The sequence below is a fragment of the Chrysochloris asiatica genome, unplaced genomic scaffold (assembly GCF_000296735.1).
Source record: "Chrysochloris asiatica unplaced genomic scaffold, ChrAsi1.0 scaffold00005, whole genome shotgun sequence".
Classification (NCBI taxonomy): domain Eukaryota; kingdom Metazoa; phylum Chordata; class Mammalia; order Afrosoricida; family Chrysochloridae; genus Chrysochloris; species Chrysochloris asiatica.
In genome coordinates, this window is record NW_006408523.1 from 16,687,811 (window position 1) to 16,705,099 (window position 17,289).

The following is a 17,289-nucleotide window of genomic DNA, read 5'->3' on the forward strand; positions in this document are numbered from 1 at the left end:
GCTCCATGGGAGAAAGATGAGGCTTTCTACTCCCGTAAAGATTTACACCCTCGGAAACCCTGTACAGGGTCGCTATGGGTCGGAACCAACTGGACAGCACTTAACAACAACATTAATACTGAGGAACTGGATTTCTTATTGCATTTTTCTTTCAATTTCAATTTAAGTAAGTACATGTGACCATTGCCTTCTGTATTTGAAAGTTCAGGTCCAGTCTAAAGTAAGGACAGACACTTGGAAATTTAAACACACAGGTGTGGTAACAGCAGAAAATTCCATTTACTTGTCTCCGAAGTAGACAATGGAGGTCCTCTGCTAACAATTTGTTTAATGGGGAACCAGAGCCCCTTATGTTTGCCTAACTACAGCTATTCTTTACTGACAATCAGCTAATCAAGCAATGATGGCTCCCATTTGAAACTGAAGGCAACAGATAACATCAGACAACCTTGTTAGTGTAAGATAATGCATTTCACTTTATACTTACCAGACAGCAAAACTGTCCATAGAACAAAAAATTTAAACACAATGTTCAATAAAAGCTGGCAAGCTTTTAATAAGGCACATGGGAACATACTAATCCAGATTTCTGTAGGCAGAAACTTCATAAAAGGTTAATCAAAGTCCTGGCAATAAGGGAACATCTGTATCAGGCTCAGCACTATTTTATCTTTTTAAAGAGCGCTCAACATCTGCAAGTAGGCTGGGATTGCTCCATGGGGACAGCCGAGAGTCTTCAAATGGGCAGATTTGCAACTGCATCAACTGTGGTTATGTTAGCATGGTTTCTCTTCAGCAGCCACTTCTAAATCATGACGACACACTTGAAGGGGAAACTCCACCTCTACATTCTCATATTTGATATCATTCCTTTTACGAAACGTAAACAGTGGGCGTAACTATCTACACTAACACCAGAGAAATATTCTCTCTGTCTGCTTGAAGCTAAAAGAGGAAAATATTTGTGATATTATTATCATCAAATTAATAAGTTCCTAACGGAAGTCTTTTCATCCTATTATCTGTAACCTGCTAAAAATGTACAAAATAACAAGCTACGGCCATATGGTGAAACAGCTGGAGAGTAAAATCTGTTCATTGATCACCTCACCCTCTTGTGATTGTTATCATGACCCCAGTTTCAACAACATGTTGTTGTTGTTGTTGTTAAGTGCCTTCGAGTCGGTTCCGACCCATAGCGACCCTGTACAGGGTTTCCGAGGGTGTAAATCCTTACGGGAGTAGACAGCCTCATCTTTCTCCCGCGGAGCGGCTGGTAGTTTCGAACTGCTGACCTTATGGTTCGCAGCCCGATTCGTAACCACTACGCTACCAACATAGGATACATAAAAAAGAACCCATGATAAAAACCCAATGGTTTTGTTTCTTGCTGTGACTTTTTTAAAAATAACATTCATTCTATTCACAGATTAGCAAAGGCATCAACTAAATTGTAGAGAATGACAGCATGCTATTAAAGATCATACATTCCATTGTATGCCTTAATTCTGGCTGCTATTGTTGTTGTTCATTGTCATCTAGTCATAGAGACTCATAGGGTTTCATAGGAGGGGGTGATCCAAACTGACCTTTTGGTCCAGTACACTATCCTGGAGAGCCACACCAGGACTCAGGATGATCCTGCTTTCAACCTAGAAGGTATTTGAATACATGCATTCACTCCTCATTCCAAAATAAGCTTTGGTAGCGTAATGGTTACTACTTGGGCTGTTAATCTCGAGGTCAGCAATTGTGCCATGAGAAAAAAAATGAGGCTTTCTACTCCCATAAAGATTGACAGCCTTGGAAACCCTACACAGGATTACTGTGAGTCGGAACCGACTCCATGGCACATAAGCAAGCAACTCATGCAGAAAACACAAAGCCTACTTTCATTACCAACATCCATATTTCCTTTATCTAAAACATACAGAATATAATATAAAGGTATTTTTAAAGAAAAAAAGAGAAGAGGTAACCTACAAGTGATCAAAGATAATAAAACTATCGAATTTAGGGTATTTTACAGAAATATATAAGCTTATAATTGCATGCTTTTTTTCCCCACAACATTCTGAGTACTATTTCTAACAATCTTTCACCAATCTGTCTTATTCTGTTTGATTAAAAATGAAAAAAAAATAAAGATTTTTTTCTTTTAACATAAAGTATTGTTTGTGGACCAAAAAAGAATACTGTAATTACTTCAGGGCCATTTAATTATTATTATATATCATAAGTTAAGAATGTAAATTCGCAGATGTATTGCATGAACTATCAGCAGAAGGAATTCAAGATCCCTATATTGAAACTAATCTAATTGTTGTACTGATAACATATTGTGGTCATGATCTCATTTCTCTAAACAACTTAGTTAGAATAGTGCAGATTAAGTTATTCTCTATATAGAACTCTTTTTGTATAGAATCATCCCTAAAGGCAGAATGCAACAGGGTAAATGCTAAACACGGCTTTACCAAAACCATCTAAACTTGAAAACCCAAGAAAGTTAATGTCATTCATCAAGACATTAATAGTATCACTACCGTCTCCTCAGTCCCAACAGAGTAGTATATCTTGAACTATAAAGGTGCTAAGACCACTAAGCAACTCCTAGGGTCCTGAGAATGCCAAGATAAGAAAGGTGCGTACAGGACACACGTGCACTGTGGTTCTCCATAGAGGGGATTTCTAATGGAGAGGATGTGGACATCATCTTCCTGTAAACATATTGGCATCTCAGACTCCACCAGTGTGTATCACAGAGACAGTGGCTTCTGGGATATTTTCAGTTCATTTTCTTACCAATGCTCTCCAGAGGCGATATCAAAATTAAGCTGAAACCGCTTAAGAACTGGCAATGACACAAATATCTGAGAATTAGGTGCCCATAATGCTGCTGATGTAGCGTAGTGGTTACGAATCGGGCTGCGAACCTTAAGGTCAGCGGTTCGAAACTACCAGCCGCTCCGCGGGAGAAAGATGAGGCTTTCTACTCCCGTAAGGATTTACACCCTCGGAAACCCTGTACAGGGTCGCTATGGGTCGGAACCGACTCAACGGCACTTAACAACAACAACAACAACAAATGCTGCTGAAGAAAAACATTTAATATCTATTATGAAATGTATTTGAACTCCTCATGTGGCATTGTAGGAACAGCACTCAACTGCGAACCAGGGGGTCGACAGTTCAAGCCCACTGGCTGCTCCTGGAAACTGTATACAGGGTGGTCACTGTGACTCGGAACTGACTCAACTGCTCTTAACACCACCAACAACTAATATATTATTGACAACGAGGTGACTATAGATCTATGTTGTTATAGAAGTGACCATATGTGAGACATATTTTGATCATGATATGAGCTGTGATCATGATATGAATTCTCTAAATAACTTAATTTGTTGTTTTTGTTGTTGTTAAGTGCCGTCGAGTCGGTTCCGACCCATAGCGACTCTGTACAGGGTTTCCGAGGGTGTAAATCTTTACGGGAGTAGAAAGCCTCATCTTTCTCCCGTGGGTGCTGTCAAATCAGTTCAGACTCAAAGCAATCTGTGTAAGGTTTCCAAAGAGCAGCTGATGAATCTGAACTGCAGACCATATAGTTCAAACTAACCTTGCAGTCCAGTGCTTGATCCTACAGTGTTACACCAGAAGTCCAAAGAATTACTCAATATGTGTTACCTTTAGGATGAAGCATTGGACTTCTAACCACAAGAGCAGTAGTTCAAACCCACCAGCTGCTCCTTGGAAACCCTATTCAGGGTCGCTATGAGTCAGAACCGACTTGATCACACTTAACAACTACAATAACATATGGAAGACATGCACGTGTGTATGTACACTAGCAGAAAGCCTTATCTTTCTCCATTGGAGCAGCTAGTGGATTTGAACTTCTGACCTTGACATTAGCATTCCAGCGCTTATCCAATACCCTACCACCACTACTATATGTATGTGTATGTAGACACAGATGAATGTGTCTTAACAATAAACCAATGTGGTCTCCAGTCATCTAAAGATGAGTTCATCTAATATGAAAATATGAGGAGGGCTTCAAAAAGTTCCTGAAAACTTGCATTATCTTTCAATTCCATTTTTCCACAAACTTTCTGAAGCTCCTTGCTATGTCCTTTTCCTTTTACCTCTATCTATAATCTTTTCTCTTCCCCTCTTCTATCTCTCTCTACCCGATAAGGCTAATCTGATGTATCTAACTGTTAAGTGATGGCATCTACCAACATCAATTGCTTTAAGCTTCACACTCAAGGCCTAAGACCATACATGAGTCCTAAGAGCATTAGAATTGGTTCAGGAAACCCTCCGAAACTGTAATTGGTAATTTCTTGTGAAAAAATACCAAAAGATACTTAAGATAGAGCCTCAGAAATGCAGTAGATGGTTAGGCTCCTAATTGGATCTAATTGTTTAATAATTTTAAAGTTGTTTTTGCTCTGTTTGAGTACACAATTGATTGATTGATAAACATATTACTTTTATTATTAATATATATCATGATTTTTTGGGAAGGAATGTCTACCTTCATTATATCCCCATACTCTCATTTCTAAAGAGAAACGGCAGGACCCATATCATCAAAGATTCATTACTTGTAAAAATAAATCAGTGACTCAAGAATCAGGGTATGGTAGAACAGGATACAACAGCAGCAACCCATATTTTATATAAATTATTTTGTCTGGAAAATGTTTTAAAATTATGTTGAATTTTTATTCTACAGTTTGAAATCAGTTGGAAATGGAATAAAACAGAAGACCTGTTTTCCTTGGCAGTTAGTAATCAGGAAGAAAATTGAAGTTATACTAATAGTCATGTTATATTTATTCACTAAATTGAGTTCGGCGTTAGAATAAATTCTCCTTGGGGACAACGATTTTATCTTCCTCAGACCCTATTGCATGTACACAGCCTGGCATAATGTCAATCTCAATAAGCATTTGTCAACCCACGGACTGTGTATTTAGTTGAACTACCATATTTAAACTTTTATACTTATCACATAAATTGAACTATAATTAAGAACTAAAAAATATATCCATTTCTTTCTAAAGATTCAAAAAAATGCTTCAAACAACAGAAACCAGTTTGACTTTAATAAAGCAATTTAAACATCTGCTTTTTAAATAATGAACATCTGAACAGGCGTCAAATATCCGTCAAATCCATGATGAATCATGTCATCAATCTAAAGAGCATTAAAATGAAAATTACTTTACCGAAAGTTACATTGTTAAAATAAAATGGTCAGTCTATCATCACTTTTCAGGTAAGGATGCTAAATCAGTATCACAAAAAAGTCAAAATTAATGGTCACTTTAAAGAAATATAAATCTAAAATTATGCATACATATTTCTCTGACTTTTGGACAATTCTTATTCCTATTATATGCTAGTGCTACCCAAATCGGTTTGCATGCAATATATTCTCAAATACTTTAACAGGTGTTTTATACTAACAGTGTTTCATGATATGAGGATTGTGGCCTATTTAAAACCCCTTAGTTGTATAAGGACTCCTGGTGTGGCATGGCAGGATCAGCACCGGGCTGCAAACCACAACAATGTCAGCAGTTCAAACCCACCAGCGGTTCTTCAGAAACACTATACATGGTCACTATCAGTCACACTCTATAGCACTTAACAACAGCAACAACAGTTATTTATAACACATATTAGTTCTCAGACGTCAAGGTTTTTTAAGCATATTTAATCACACACAAAATTTTGCAGCATCCTGTACCATCACTTTCCATGGGATACCAGTTTGACAAATGACACAAAGCTTTAAGGAGTTCTGGTAGCATAGTGGTTATGAATCGGGCTGCTAACCTCAGGGTCAGCAGTTCGAAACTACCAGCTGTTCCACAGGAGAAAGATGAGGCTTTCTGATCCCGTAAAGATTTACAGCCTCGGAAACCCTGTACAGGGTCGCTATGAGACATAACTGACTCCATGGCACATAACCACCACTATGTACTCAATAAATACTCCAAGGTATAAACAAGAATACACATTAGACAAAGAAAAAAAAAAAACATTTGCATTTCCTGCATGGTGTATCAGATCATTAAAATATATTGATTTCATCTGAATGGAGTCCAGCCTAGATGAGCTTTTCAAAATCAATCACCTTTTTGTTTTTGCTTTGCTAGCAGCACTTGTTTCTTCAGTTTTAAGTCATTAACAGAAAGCTCCATCACAGTATAAAACAAGATTTCAAAACACTTCATATCAATGCATCAAGAAAGTTTTTTTCTCTTCTAAGACTATGATTTGTGAAGGAATACATTTATCTTTTTTACTTACCTCCAATGCTTAAAAACAAAATACGAGTTTATTATCAAACTACATTCAACTCAGACTTTATTTTCCCATCACGATTTCTTCACCTTTCCCTGAGCACATATTCCCTAGTCCATGTGCAAGAAAACAATCTCTCCTTTTATATCTCAGGACACGGGACCCACCAGGGACACTGAGAACACACACGTGCCTCTTCTCTAGCTCCTCACAGAACCACCAGCATTTCCACCAAGAGCACTCATGCCAAGGTCCACAGCATGGAATCTCTAATCATATGTGATTAGTCATGTAGTCACTTCACAGGTTTTCTCCTCAACACCTTTTCTGTGCCAAAGACTATTTCTACACCCAGAAGAAACAATACTGAGAGAAACACACAAAAAACCTTGACCTCTTCGCTGCCACGTTCTGTGGCTGAGGTGATTATCAACAAAATAAGTAAGTAAAAAATACACTATGTTAGAGTAGGAAATCCTTTTTAAGAAGAAAGAGAGAAGGGGGTTGGGCAGAGGCATATAGAAAGTCAGGAATAAGAGTCTGAATTCATTTTAAAGGAAGGATGACTTTTTAGTACTTGGTGAAAAATGAAATGAGAACACATGCCAAGCACATAATCAGAGCAGGGTATTATTCACCAAGTGGACAGGCCCTGAGATAGGACCCTTCTTCTAATGATATTATATTTATTGACCATTTGCATTAACTTCTGTAAAATGTCTTTTATATCTATTATATGGGAAGATGCAAAACACCTAACTCCCCTCAGATTCCCTTGGCCCTGGCACTGTGCTCCTAAGCTTCATTGGTACCATTGGGGTCTAACCCACTAACAGCCTGAGGGTCCAACCAATCACCAGCCTTGGGTATGTTAGGCCATCGCTCTTGGCCACTATAGAGCTGATCCAACAAGCTGCAGACTTCAGCTGCATTTCTGGATTCTTTGGAAGAAATGGATGAAGCACAATAATGGGTGGTGTGGGAACTAAGAAATCTGCAGGGGCCACAGAGTGCTCCCATCATGTAGTTCAAAAGCTAACTACCCAGTTATTATCTTTGTTAGCTGCTGTCGAGTTGCTGCACTATTCATGGCAAAGCCACATACAATGAAATAAAACGCTGTCCATCCATCCCCAGGATCGGTTTCAGAATGAACCATTTTGATCCATGGGGTTTTCGTTGCCTGATTGTTTTCCTTACTCATTGTCCAATTTTCACATGCATATGAGGTGACTGAAAATACCATGGCTTGGGTCAGGCACACCTTAGTCCTCAAACTGACATGTTTGCTGGCCAATACTTTAAATAATTCAGGTTGGAAACAAAGAAGAATCAGTAGCTGGGAAATACGGCCCTGGTGATAGAAATGATGCTAGAGGTCACATGATAGCATTTTGTAAGACCAAGAACTTCATCATTGCAAATATCTTTTTAATACAACATAAAACACAACTATACACGTGGACCTCACTAGATGGAATAAACAGAAAGCAAATTCACTACATCTGTGGGAAAAGATGGTAGAAAAGCTCTATATAACCAGTCAAAATGAGGCAAGGGGCAGACCATCAATTGCTGATAAGCAATTGAAAGAGGGAACTTAAGAAAATGAAAACAAGTCCACGAAAGCCAAAATATGCCCTTGAACATATCACACCTGATTTAGAGATAATCTTAAGAATATATTTGATACATGAGACACTAATGGCCCCAAATCAGTAGAGTTGTGGGATGACATCAAGAACATCAGACAGGAAGTAAGCAAAAGGTCATTTAGAAGACAAGAAAGGAGGAAAAGACCAAAGTGGATGTCAAAAGAGACTCTAAAACTTGCTCTCCATCATAGAGATGCTAAAGTAAACAGAAGAAATGAGAAAGAAAGAGTTGAACAGAGCATTTCAATGGGGAGCTTGAGAAGACAAACTCAAATATTATAATGAAATGCGCAAATACCTGTAATTATAAAACCAAAAGGAAAGAACAATTTCAGCATTTCTCAATCTGAAAGAACTGAGAAAATATTCAAACCTCAACTTGCAATACTGAAGGAACCGATAGGCAAAATATTGAATGACGCAGAAGTTGCTAAACTTCTTCAATTTAATCTTCACTGACTTTTGTGGTTGGTGTGTAAATTTGAATAATATTGTTATTAACTGGTCTTCTTTTAAGGCATATTACTAATATCCTATCACAGACAGAATTCCATTTCAAGATAGATCTTAAAATGTTCTTTTTGACAATGAATGTGACATCATTCCTCTTCAATTTGTCATTTCTGGCATAGTAAACCATTCAGTTGCCAAATTCAAGATCACCAATACCAGTCCATTTCAGTTCACTCATGCTAGGATATTCATGTTTATGTGTTCCATTTCATTTTTGACAACCTCCAATTTTCATACTTCATACATTCTATGTTCCATTAATGGATAGTTGAGTTGCAACTGTTTCTCCTCACTTTGAGCTGTGCGCCATCTGCAAATGAAGGTCCTAAAGGCTTTACTATATTCACCTCATCATAGTCAACTCTATTTTGAGGAGGCAGCTCTTCCCCAGTCACATTTTCAGTGCCTTCCAATCTGAGGGGCTCATTTACTGGCACTATCTCTGACAATATTCTGGTGTTCCTCATCATGATTCAATACTCAATATTCTGGTGCTATCTGACAGTTTTACTACTATGTAGTAGTCAAGTTTTCAGTGGCTAACCATTTGGAGCTAATCGGCCCCGCCTTCTGTGACTCTGTTTTAGCCTGGAAGCTCAACTGAAATCTGTTCACCATGGGTGACTCTGTCAGCATTCAGAATACTGGTGGTATAGCTTCCAGCATCACAGTAACATGCTAACCACCACAATATGACAAAGTGACAGACGAGTGATGGGGTGAAAGAATAGTCAATACCAAAACAAAGTCCTTCAGAAAGTTTCACATTGTCCCTTCCTTCTTTTCCTTTGAATCTCATTTTTACTAAAGTGCAATTTCAGCTCACAAATAAAGACATAGCAGTTTAAGGTTGTTTTGAGGTGCCTTCCAGTTAGAGTCTCTTCTGACATCCATTTGGTCCTTTCTTTCCTTACGATCTTTTTAATGACCTCTTGCTTTCTTCATGTATGATATTCTTGATGTCTTCCCACACAACTCCTCTAGGCTTTGGTCATTAGTGCTCAATGTGTCAAATCTATTCATGAAATGATCTCTAAATTCAGGTGAGACATATTTAAGGCTATATTTTGTCTCTGGTGGGCCAGCTTTCATTTTCTTCAGCTTCAACCTGAACTTGCACATGAGCAATTGATCGTCTGTTCCAGTTGGTCCCTAGCAACGCTTTGACTGGTTCTGACACTGTTTTGATATTGAGCACCTCCATCATCTCTTACCACAGATGTAGTCAATTTGATTCCTACAGACTTCACCTAGCAAGGTCCATGTATATAATCAGTGCTTATGTTGTTGAGAAAAGTTACTTGCAATGAATAAGTTGTTGGTCTTGCAAAATGAAAGCACTGTTTCTATCAACAAGGCCATATTTTCCAATGACAGATCCTTCCTCTTTGTTTCTAACTTTCACATTCTATTGCCAATAATTATTAATGCAACTTGATTGAATGTTTTTTATCAGTTTCAGAATGAGTAAGTGGTGAAACTCTTCAATTTCTTCATCATTGGCTTTAGTGCTTGGTGTGTAAATTTGAATAATAGTCTTATTAACTGGTCTTCCTTGTAGGCATATGGTTCTTATCCTATGACAGGCAGCACTGTGTGTCAAGATAGATCTTGATATGTTCTTTTGACCATGAACGTGACATCATTCCTCTTAATTTGTCATTCCCTGCATAGTAAAACATATGATTGTTCAGTTCAAAATGGCCAATACCAGTCCATTCAGTTCACTAATGCCTACGATCTTTATGCATTCCATTTCATTTTTTATGACTTCCTGTTTTCTTAGATTCATACTTCCTACATTTCTTGCTCCAATTATTAACGGACATTTGCAGCTGTTTCTTCTCATTTTGAAGATGCATTTTAGTACTTGGCTCAGACTTTGCTATTTTGAACACTGGCACTAAAAATGTCAAATGTTTGTTAGAATTCTTTCTTTCTTTCTTTCTTATGGCATCTTTCTCATGGTGTTGTTAGGTGCTGCTGAGTCGATTCTGACTTTATACAGTGATCCTTTACACAACAGAACAAAACACTGCCCAGTCCTGCACCATCCTCACAATCATTGTTAAGCTTGAGCCCGTTGCTATGGCTACAGTGCCAATTCATCTCGTTGGATGGTCGTCCTCTTTTTGTTGACCCTCCACTTTATCTAGCATGCTATCCTTCTCCAGGGACTGGTTTTTCCTGACAATAAGTCCAAATTATGAGGGACAAAGTCTCACCATCCTGGCTTCCAAGGAGCATTCTGGGTGTACTTCATCCAACACAGATTTGTTTACTCTTCTGGTGGTCCATGGTGCTTTTAATAATCTTCTCCAACACCATAACTCAATGCATCAATTCTTCAACAATCCTTATTTACTGTCCAACATGCATATGAGGCTATTGAAAATATCATGACATGTGTCAGACATACTTTAGTCCTCAAACTGATGTCTTTGCTCATGAGCACTTTAAATAGGTCGTGTGCCACAGATTTGCCAAAGTCAATACTTCTTTTGATTTTTTGACTGTTGCTTCCATGAATGTTGATGAATGTCATACACATTGCAAATATCTTCCAGAGTTATGGCATGTCTAATGTCTTTGTATCTAACATCTGCCATACTAAAAAAAAATTATAGTTATTTAGAAAATGTATTTATTTAATAATATCTACAACCAGAATGTCCCTTAGAGTGAGAGCCTTGACTTGCTTATTTGTGGTCAATTATAAGAAAATATCAATTACTTGAAAAGGGCATTATGTTTGGCAGAGGACCAACAAAAATGAGGAAAAACCTCAATGAACTGGTACAACAGCCACCATTATGGGCTCATACATATCAAGGACCCTGAAAATATACCAGACATGGGCAATGCATCATTCTGTTATTCATAAGGTCACCATGAGTTGGACTCAACTCAGCAGTAACTAAGAATAACAACTCCTTCGGACATAAATAAAATTGATTCCAGATGAGGAAATTATCAAATTTTTAAACAAAAATTTTCAAAGAAATTTAATAGTTCATTTGTTAACATATGACTATAAAGACCTATCTAACTAGGAAAAGAGACTTCAAAACTATTAAAGAAAATAATTTTGCTAAATAGCTACAATTTTATTTTTTTTAGTATGGCAGATGATACAAAGGCATTAGACATGCCATAACTGGGGAATAAATCTGCAATGTGTTTGACATTCATCAACACTCTTGGAAGCAGCAGTCAAGAAATCAAACGATGTAGTGCATTAGGCAAATCTGCAGCACAAAACACTTTATAGGAATAAATTTATGTGTTTTTCACTATATAAGTTCAAAAATGTTAATAACAGTTGTTCCCACACTTGATAATGTATCAAAACCACCTGAAGGACTCCTTACAAGATAGATTGCTAGCCACCATCCCCTGAATTTCTACTTCAGTATGTCTACGAAAGTATATTGCTAACAAGTTCCCAGGTGATGCTGTGGCCCAGGGTTCACATTTTGAGAACCACAGAACAATCGATCAACCCACTGGTGTGGAGTCAATTATGACCTAGCAAGTCTACAGGGCACACAGAACTGTTTCATCGTTTTTCCGAGACTGTAAATCTTTACAGAAGTAGTCTGCCTCAGGTTTCTCTCACTAAAGAGCTGGTGGCTTAGATCCACCAACTTTTCACTTAGCAGTCCAACGCTTAATCCACAACACCACCAGAGATCATTGTTGTTGGTGATTTTGAGTCAGTTCCGACTCACTCTGAAGAGAGCATGGTGGGTTTGAACCACCAACCTTTTGGTTAGTAGTCAGTCCAGTGCTTGTCCTACAGCTCACACCAGGACTCCTACACAATACAACCCACTGCCAATGCGTCAGTTCCAACTCAAAATGACCCTATATAGGGTTTCTGAGGCTGTAAATCTTTACGGGAGCAGAAAGTCCCATCTTTCTCTCAAGGAGAGCTAGTGTGTTTGAACTACTGACTTTGTGGTTAGCAGTCAAGTGTTTATCCTACAGCATCCCCAGGGCTCCTTGTATATTACACAAGACCAAATCCACTGCCATGGAGTTGATTCAGAGTCATAGAGACCCAATGTAGGGTTTCTGAAGTAACCCTGTACAGGGTTTCCAAGTCTGTAAATCTTTACGGGAACTGAAAACCTCATCTTTCTCCAATGGAATGGCTGGTCATTTCAAACTGCTGACCTTGAGGATGGAAGCCCAACTTATAACCACTTTGTTACCAGAGCTCCTTACAGAAGAACACTAGCAGGCCTTACTTATAAGGCACCTCTGGGTGGGTTTGAACTGCCAACCTTTCAGTTAGTAGACCAGTACTTAACCATCTATTATTATAATAACTTTCAGCATACACATACAGATAGATATCTGGAGTCCTGGTGTGGCGTAAAGATCTGGACTACAAATTCAGTTTGACCACAGATCAGTGGTTCAGCTCACCAGCTGCTCCTTGGAAACCCTATACAGTGTTGTTATGAGTCAGAACCAACTTGATATATGTTGTTGCTGTTGTTAATTACCGTGGAGTAGGTTCCAACTCATAGGGACCCTATACAGGGTTTCCAAGGCTGTAAATCTTTACGGGAGCAGAAAGCCTCATCCTTCTCCCACGGAGCACCTGGTAGTTTCGAACTGCTGACCTTGAGGTTAGCAGCCCAATTCGTAACCACTATGCTACCTGACTTGAGATATATATATAATGTGTGTGTGTGTGTGTATATATATATATATATATATATACACATTATAATGACTTTCAGAGTTGAACCTTAAGTCCCCTGAAAAGAAAAATAAGAGAAATCATTAATGTCACTTGAAATTTAATTTTAGGTGTTATTCCATTTGAAATTTTCACTAAATTACTTTCACATAGCGCTCACTATTAAGTCATTATTTCTTTTAGAATCTTAAAAATAGACAGATATTAAAATGTTGTAATGCATTATATAAAACTTTCCTGTACATTCATATGGTAGAGCCATTCTGAAATGAGGTAAATCAGATTTATTCCACAGATAGCAAACATTTGGAAGTGTACCTTCATAAAAAAGATTAATTTTGCTTTTTAATTATGAATTGGAGAGGGACTTGCAGGACGCTATAACGAAGCACATATGATTTACTTTTATGAGCAAACATTGGGGCCTGGGGGGCATAACTGCCAGAATTTATTTCTAATATGTTGTGCTTTTGCAACAAGTATCTCTTTTTGATCATAGGTTAATTTTATGAGTCAACTTGGCTAGGCTATGATGACTAGCTGTTTGATCAAACACTATTCTAGATGTGTCTGTGATGGTATTTATATGTGATAAAAATATAAGTAAATGGACTTTAGGTTAAGGGATTTATGGATTACCCATAATGTAGGTGGGTCTCAATCTCTCAGTTGGAGCCTAAAAACAAAACCTGAGTTTTCCAGGAGAAGAAGATTCTGTGTCAAGACTGTAAGTAGACAGGCTGCTATAATTTACAGTCATCACCTGATCTGTCAGTTCTGAATACAAAACTATTGGGGCTTCCAACCTGTTGCTTGACCCACAGATATTGGACTTGCCTGTACACAATTGTGAGTCAGTTCCTAAAAATCAATCTGTTTCCTTTGTGTGTGTGTATGTGTGTGTGTGTGTGTGTGTGTGTGTGTGTGTGTGCAATTGCTTCTGCTTCTCTGGAAAACAGTGATCATAAAGGTCTTCCGGTGAACTGTAATACACAGATCTTCCAGTCACCTGGTGTCCTGGTGTTGCGGTCCTCGGGGCAGTTGGGACATTTATCTACCAGATCTCTTTTCCTGATTCATACAATACAACCTGGAACTCTTTCCCCCATACCCTACAAGTTACACCTACATAGTTAGTCTCTCCTCTGGGACAATGCTGAATGCAGGGACATTAAGTGGAAGTGCTAGTTGTTACATGTTGCTGATTCCATTCGAATTCATGGTGAGCCCACGTGCTGCAGAGTAAGGTTGTTTCATAGGGGTTCCAAGTCTGTGATCTTTCAGAAGAACATCACCAGGTCTTAGTTCCAAGGCACCTCTGGGTGAGTTTGAACTACCAACCTTTCAGTTAATAGACCATCACTTAACCATATGTGCCACACCCAGGAATTCCTAAATGGTGAGTATTAAAATCCGTAGCCTTCCTCTGCATGCAGCTCCCAGACCAGTGGAACCAAGCATGTGTATATTTTCCAGGAAGAAAAGTGAAAGGGTCTTTTCTGGAGAATATGAACAGTCTGAAAAAACGTTCAAAGATTTTACGTAAAAATCACAGAACTAATATTTTCCTTATCACAACCAATATTAATCCCATAAGAGGTTATCTTTCCATAAATGTGTGTTACTTATCTTTATAGCTAAAGTTAATTAGGAGTACTAGTGTGGTGATGTAGGATAAGCCCTGAACTGATAGCCTCAAGATCGGTGGTTCAAACCCATCTTGGAAGCCTATAGAGGGTCACTATGAGTCATAACCAACTGGATGACACTTATCAACAACAATAACAAAGACATTCTACTTGTATTTGTTTTAAAAGATACTATAATATATAGCTATTTTGTGACCTACCCCTTTAAATAATATATTGTGAACATTTTATATGATGTTAAATATTACACAGTATAATTTTAAATGACTACATCAACAACATCCCTGCAATATACACACACACACAGAGTTTTCAGTTATGTTAGTTCTATAGAGATAGATAAGAATTTATTAAGGAAGAAAATAGGAAGACTTTTAAAATGAAAGGGATTCAAGTAGGATCATATACTGAGTATGATAATATATACTGAATTGCTAAAAATAATTCACAGATAATTGAGAAACTGCTGCAACAGTTCATTGACATGGAACCGCCAGAGGTTCAAGCCAGATAAAGATGAGGACCTGGAACAAGAGATAATCATTGCTGACATCAGATGCATCTTGGTTAACAGAAGACAATACCAGAAAGAAATTTACCTGTGCTTTATGGACTATGCAAGGGCTTTGGACTGTGTGGATCACAACAAGCTAAGGGCAATATTATGGAACTTGAGTGTCCCAGAATACTTAATTGGGCTCATGAAGAGCCCGTACATAGAACAAGAGGCATTTGTTCAAGCAGAATAAGGAACACCAAATGATTTAAAATTAGGGAAGGTGCATGCCTGGGTTGTATTCTTTCACCATACTTATTCAATCTATATGCTGAGCAAATAATCCAAGAAGCTGGATCATATGAAGAAGAATGTGGCATTAGGACTGGAAGAAGACTCATTAACAACCTGTGAAATGCAGATGAGGCAGCCTTGCTTGCTGAAAGTGAAGAGGACTTAAAATATTTACTGATAAAGATTTATAACCATAGTCTTCATTATGGGTTGCACATCAGTGTAAAGAAAACAAAATTCCTCACCACCATTGGAGCACTGAATTGCATCATAATAAAAAGAGAAAAGATTGAAGTTGTCAACAACTTCATTTTGCTTAAATCTACCACCAACACTCATGGAAGCAGCAGTCAAGAAATCAAATGACGTATTGCATTAGGCAAATCTGCTGCACAAGACTTCTTTAAAGTATTGAAGAGCAAACATGTCACTTTGAGGATCAGAGAGTGCCTGACTCAAGCCATATTTTTTTCAACAGCCCTATACGCATGTGAAAGTTGGGCAATGAATAACAAACACTGTAGAAAAATTGATACATTTGAGTTAAGGTTTTGGAGAAGAATATTAAAGGCACCGTGGACTGCCAGAAGAACAAAGAAAAACAAACAATAGCAATAGACTGAAAGTATTGAAAGAAAAAAAGGTGAAAATAAAGGAAAATGAGGAGTTATCTTGTTAGGCTAGCACACTCTTGTCTGTCAGGCCATGTCAGCCTCAACCTGCAACTGGCCATTTTTGTCATTTCCTGACAAAAACCAGCTTGAAAATGAAGTCATTGCAAAGGAATACAGAACTGAACTGCAGAGACAGAGATACACTGGCTTAAGCCACCTGTATCCAACCAAGCTTAAAGCAGGAGATAATACAAGAACTTCCAATCATTTGTGCACAGAAATTCTTCTTTGTATTTATACCAATTTGAAATCCAGCACTCGTCTCTCAGTTTGTCATGCTGTGAGTTGCTGTGATTCTGAAAGCTTTGCCACCAGTATTTTTAAAAACAGCAGGGTCACCCATGGTGGACAGGTTTCAGATGAACTTCCAGATGAAGACAGACAGACAAGGAGGAAGGAGTTATGATCTACTTCCAAATATTTAGTCACTGAAAACCTTATGAATAGCAGAGAAACACTGTCAGATATAGTGCCGGAAATGAGCCCCTCAAGTTGGAACGCAGTCAAATATGCAACTGGGGAAGAGCTGCCTCCTCAAAGTAGAGGTGACCGTGATGACACGAATGGAGTAAAGCTCGTGGGAGAATAGCCCGCAGGGACCTTCATTTGCTGATGGGGCACAACTCAAAATGTTGAGAAACAGCTGTAAAACATTCATTGAAAACCGGAACATGGAATATACGAAATATGAGTATGGGAAAATTGGAAGTTGACAAAAATGAAATGGATCTTGTAATACAGTAGTGAATGATTGTTATCAGGACTGCTTGTGAGGGTTGGAAATGTAAAGGTAGACATTTTGTAGCAAGGGCAGGAGTGATTAACTTTTCAGCCTAGGAGCAGAGGTCCCTGGGACCATCAAGGGAGAAGAGTGGAGAGCGGGACCCTACCCAGAGAAGCAGTGATACCTGAGATGGAGGCAGAGACGATGATGTGGAGAGATGGATCAGCTGGGGACTGTAGACACAGA

At 38.2% G+C, this 17,289-nt stretch overlaps 1 protein-coding gene across 1 annotated transcript in view; it reads right to left on the reverse strand.

Moving 5' to 3' along the window:
* The window catches only part of HS6ST3 (heparan sulfate 6-O-sulfotransferase 3), a 1,119,743-nt gene that overhangs the window by 783,585 nt on the left and 318,869 nt on the right, over positions 1 to 17,289 (reverse strand). The gene's annotated exons all lie outside the window — the stretch shown is intronic.